General features: G+C 34.5%; 1 protein-coding gene across 2 annotated transcripts in view; it reads right to left on the reverse strand.

Annotated features, from left to right (window-relative positions):
• LOC123678590 overlaps nucleotides 1–1392 on the reverse strand; it is a 290215-nt gene extending 288823 nt beyond the window's left edge. For both annotated transcript variants that reach the window (XM_045615723.1, XM_045615718.1), the window contains exon 1: nucleotides 1274–1392. The gene's annotated coding sequence lies outside the window, so the exon portion shown is untranslated. The remainder of the gene's footprint in view (nucleotides 1–1273) is intronic.
• Between the last annotated feature and the right edge of the window lie 4608 nt (nucleotides 1393–6000).

Genomic DNA, 6000 nt, shown 5'->3' on the forward strand with positions numbered 1-6000 from the left:
GTTGCAACAAAAATGAAAACTACTCACTAGGGTATCCGAAAGGCAAAAAAACAGGGCATGTCATTTGAATAAAAACGTACTTACTGAAATTTTTTTCGAAATTGCAGTGTCTTTCGGACCACCTGTAGTTTGATTCGTAAATTCCCAGGAGAATGGAATGAAAATTTTTCGTGAATTCAATACATTATCGTACAATCCTCTCGAACAGTTTTCGATGTATGATCTGTGGTTTAAACCATTATATCCATGGAATTTGGCGAAAAGAATGGCCTACGTTAAAAAGTACCACAGATAGATGACAACAAGTGAGGTATTTCGAAATCAGAATTTAATGGAGATTATGAGATATAAAAATTGGGCAATTTCATTCGAAAAATAGAACGGTATCGCGTTTTACCAGCCTGTAGAATCTAAAATAATTTGAGCTTATGCCAAAATGTTCATCAACTGATCGAGCAATATTAACTCGCCCAGTATATGAAGCAACCAGTGACAACAAAGATGAGAATGGATTGATTTTCTGCTCAATTATCGCAAAATACCCTCTATACAGTTCGATAAAAAACGCTGAGTGCAGCACTTGTAGCAAATTTGATATTGTTGTAACCACCTGTCACGTGACGCGAAATTTCATCGTTACTACTTAGAAAATAGGTAACTGATAAGGAATAAATCACAAATTCGAACGGCACAAAGTGAATAAATGAAGTAAAGCTCAAGAAATTAAAAAAGGTAAAAAAGTGAGGAGGTAGGAAAACGAACTTCTTAATCCACGCATCAAAAATTTGATTTGCATTTGACATCAAAAGTTTAAATTGAGAATTGTAGTACCTAGATATATTTATTATGGAATACTTGATAATTTATAAATATGGGACTCCATTAAAGCGTTAAATAAATTAAAATGCCCAATAGTAAACAGTAGATCAGATCCGGAAATAGCTCGAAAATTCCTTTTATATTTTAATTTAATTTTATTGATTTATATTTTTTATTTATGGCATTAATTTATAAATCTCGATATTCCACGGAACATATTGAAACAATTCCATCTGAAAAAGTGGCACTGTGGTTTTCCTTCTAATACTATTAAGCTTCGATGCACGCAACGATGAAACCTTAACGCAGACATAATTTTATAAAACATGTCGAGATACAATAATATCATTAGTAAGAAATATACACGGTTCGAATATTCTATAAAGCATGTCATATTTTTCCGAATATCACCACGGTTTTTGACCAAAATTAGATAAAAAGGTTTATCACTCACCTGCCTTCGAAGATAACCCCAAATCAAGTCAAGTTTCACTCATGCCACAGTATTTTCATGTTTTCCTATCGCTCAAACGTGTTCTAGCAGTTCACCCCGCAACTGTCGTGAAAATACTAATCGCCGAACTGTGTCTGCGTCCTCACAATACCAGACTTTCCGCTGTGGAAAGTGAGGCTGCGCTCGCATTTTCCGCTTTTCCATGCTCTAATCGTGGAACGAGATGGAGTTCGGATCGTAGTATAGAGATTGGCGTTATTTTGTCAATCCCAGGAATTATAAGAGTAGGAACTCGGAGGCTGAAGAAAAGGATGTAGCCGAAAATTCTGAGTTATCTATGAGGGATACAGGGTTTTTTCTTCTCAAACTATCACTCACACACATACATCTCAACAGATTACACAAAGCAAAAATAATTTTTTTTTTGATGCCAAAGATTTTAGAGTTGATTTCATACTAAAGTATAACACACTTCATAACATACATAATTATTTAATTGTTATTCAACATTTACAAAATTGTTTGTGTGGGGTGTTTTCGTGTTGACTCATTTATTCCATCGTCGTGGTATTGTACAATTATATTCTGCTGTTCAATGAGTTTAGAATGAAACTTATAATAATAATAATAATAAACCGACTTTATCTACTCCTATTGAATAATATATTCATTATTCAACTGCTTTTGAGCAATTAATAGTATCTATTAACAAACACCGTGAGTTATAATAACTCACTACTATAACTCACTATAATAAATCGGAAAATATGGATCTGTGCTTCTATACTTCTCTGCTTCTATTCGATTGGCCGAAAGGGAACATTCCATTATTGTTATTGAGGGGAGGAATGTCTGAGAGAATGTCACTTTAATAATTTTGACGTTTTCAAATTAAGTTGATATCTAATTATTGTGAATGTTTTGCTGAAAACGATTAATTCGGATAGTGAAGGTGAAATATTATATAGGTATACATTTCCAAAAGACAAAGAGCTAATGTTACCATACAGAAGTACTTGCCCTAAAAAATATAAAGGAGTTCGAAGCAGTAAGGTCATTAAGTCGTCGTTTACAGGGAATGTTTTTTGGTATATTTTAATGCATTTTTATAAGCAATTATTAAGGGTTTTCAATATAGTTCTATGTCTGTACTCTGTACTGGATTCGAGCTAGCTGAAGCTAGTTCGATTGTGATTGGTGACACTTAGTTTCCATCTCTCTTGTAGTCGGGATCGAGCACATATGCTTATTTCCCGCTCCTTCTTTCTTCTAAGTCTGAATTTTTTTCTTAGTATTTATTGAAATAGTCGTAGATAAAGTATAGTATTCAACTTGCGGTAATGGTCATAACTCACTTGATGAATTACAGCACTCGCCTGCGGCTCGTGCTGCAAACTTCATCTGCGTGAGTTATGACCTACATTACCGCTCGTTGAATAATATACTATTATTCAACAAATGTACATACATTTGCCCCGAAAAGGCGAAGATTAGCTAAAGCTACTCTTGAACTCTTAACCTTCAACTTCTTGTTGAGTTTCTTGATTCCTTCATTTCTCTGTTGATTTCCTGTCTTTTCATATAAAAAATGATTAGAGGGATTATGCAGAACATTATTTGGGTGTCGCATTATTGTTATTTTTCTCAGAGTTACTGTTTCTGCTACTTGCAGATTTTTTATTGCTCTGGATTTGTAGTTGGCATAGAGTGGGAGAGCATATTCAATCAAGGGCCTACAAACTGTTTTATATATTTTTGCTGCGGTATGGATGTTGATTTCTAGTGTCTGGTATCCTGTTAATTTGGCAAGATATGTGGTTCTGGAAATAGTCTTTTTCTCTATCATTTTTGTGTGAGCATTAAAGTTGCATATGTTGTCCATTTGAACATCTAAATATTTTATAGTTGGTGACTGTTTTATATTAATTTTATTGATAATTATAGATGGTGAATTTGGGCTGATCAAGTGATCAAAAATGATAAACTAAGACTTATTTGGATTTGGTTTCAATCTCCATTTGTGGAACCATGTTGTGATCGTATATACTTGTTTTTGTAGGTTTGGTACGCAACCTTGTATTGATTTTTTATGTACCATATCTGTCATCAGCAAATTGTAGCAGATATTGATTCCTGGATGGATTAATGTACATATCATAACAATAGAAATTATCCAGTGATGTCGAAAGTGGAGATCCTTGAGGTGTGCCCTGATCTGGCTCAAGTGGCTGGAAAAAGTATTATTTAGTTCAACAGTTGGTTTTTTGTTTCCTAGGAAATGTTGAAATATTTTTATTAGGAAGTAGGTGCATCTTCTCATTCAACTTATATAAAAGTTCTCTGTACGACTATTTCCCTCGTCGTAATTTGCACCAATCTGAAACGCGCAATTTTGAATTACAAATGGTTTCTAGGTGGAAAAACTGTTTGGCAGGACCTGTCAGCAGTTTATTCGCGTTTACCCGCGGCAAAACTTGACAGTTGTTGTCACCAAAAATTACTATACCTTTGAAAACAAACGTAATTATAATCTCCAAGGACACCAGAAAACGACGCTCAACAATTTTTTCTGATTTTATTGTCAAGTGTTAGTTAGTCAGCTTATATCGTGAAAATGAGTCGCTTTGGAAGCGATTCTTTGTCTAATATTGATCTGGCGATTGAGAAAAGTATACCGTATAATACCCTCAGAACTCATACTTCAATATGGAAACAGTTCATGACATTCTGCAAAGCAAAGAACTATGAGCTTATGGAAAACACAACTTTAGAACAACTAAACCTAATTCTGAAAGATTGGGCGTGGAATATGAAGAAGGAAAACGGTGAAAATTACAAAGAACTAGTTGTGAAGACAATGAGGAATACCGTTGCAAAAAAAATGCAAGAAATTTATTTTGTGAAGTGGAAAATAATTTTTGACCCATTTAAAGACATTATCTTCAAGCCTAGTAGGGAAGCTCGTAATGCGAAAAGAAGGAATTTGCAGACGTGTGCAAATAAAAGGAATTGCAGCTATGCTTCATTGAAATTGGATGAGTATTATGCAATGGTTTCATTATGGGATGAAAACACTCCAGCAGGACTCCAACGGAAATTTTACCATATCGCTTCAGTGGAACTTGCCTGGAGAGGTGGAGAAGCAGAAAACTGCAAAGTTCATCATTTTAAAGAGGAAGTGGATAATTCTGGGATAAAAACAGGTATAATACAAATTTTTTTAAATAACTGATTTTCAAAAATCCAACTTTTTAGGAAGAGTAGAATATAATCCTCTCTTCAATAAAACAGCACAGGGTGGAGAAAAAAAAATGGCCGAAAGTAAATGGCTGGTCCCTAACACGAAGAACCCAACCTTTTGTCCAGTTTTAAGATTCTATTTAAAATTCTGATGGTTAAACGTTCATCTAGAATAACAACTGATAGATTATTCTTAACGATTAACCCATCATGGAACAAAGAACTTTCAAGTAGATGGTACAAAAACACTCCAGTGGGAAAAAATGAACTTTCGAAATGGACTAAAGAAGCGGTAGAGAAGGCAGGATTGAATACAAAAGGAATAAAAATAACAAACCAGTCTATGCGGTCGACAGCAGTCAGTAACTTAGCTGAAGCAGGGGTAGGTGAACAACAATTAATTAAAATTACTGGCCACAGTTCAGCCAACTCAATTAAACCTTATCTGCAAATGGATAATGAGCACTACTACAACATCATAAACACCCTTAGAAGTGACGCCTCAGAACCTCCAGCTAAAAAGCAGAAAACAGAAGATCCTGCAGTCACTCCTCCCGCTTCTCACTCAACAGATTACATTTATGATGTACCTACACCCCACATCTTCAATGAATCAACAAAAGTTTCAAACAATACCCCTACCGTGTACCAAAATTGCCATTTATATTTTAATTGTACCATAAATAATTAAATTTGTAGTATTTTGGATGAAATAAAATTGAGTATCTGTTTTTCAGTTTTCAAATTAATACCTATACATAGGTAATGCATGCAGAATAATCTGTTACTCAGGAAATAATCTTGTCAAATACCATTCGGGCATCTAATTTTTCCTGTGAAAAAAATCGAAAAAACACATAGCAAAGTAATATTTTTTGACAAAAAGCATTCGTGCAGGTGCAAAAATCCTCGTCTTCGACTCGGATTTTTGTTGCCACCAGCACTCATGCTTCTTGTCAAAATATTACTTAGCAACGTGTTTTTTCGATTCTTTTCGGAAAAATTAGTTGCCCTTATGATATTACTTACGACTATTTCCCTCGTCGTAATTTGCACCAATCAGAAACGCGCAATTTTGAATTACAAATGGTTTTTAGGTGGAAAAACTGTTTGGCAGGACCTGTCAGCAGTTTATTCGCGTTTATCCGCGGCAAAACTTGACAGTTGTTGTCACCAAAAATTACAATACCTTTGAAAACAAACGTAATTATAATCTCCAAGGACACCAGAAAACGACGCTCAACAATTTTTTCTGATTTTATTATCAAGTGCTAGTTAGTCAGCTCATATTGTGAAAATGAGTCGTTTTGGAAGCGATTCTTTGTCTAATATTGATCTGGCGATTGAGAAAAGTATACCGTATAATACTATCAGAACTCATACTTAAATATGGAAACAGTTCATGACATTCTGCAAAGCAAAGAACTATGAGCTTATGGAAAACACAACTTTAGAACAACTAAACCTAATTCTGAAAGATTGGGCGT

Source organism: Harmonia axyridis, chromosome 1 (assembly GCF_914767665.1).
Source record: "Harmonia axyridis chromosome 1, icHarAxyr1.1, whole genome shotgun sequence".
Classification (NCBI taxonomy): Eukaryota; Metazoa; Arthropoda; class Insecta; order Coleoptera; family Coccinellidae; genus Harmonia; species Harmonia axyridis.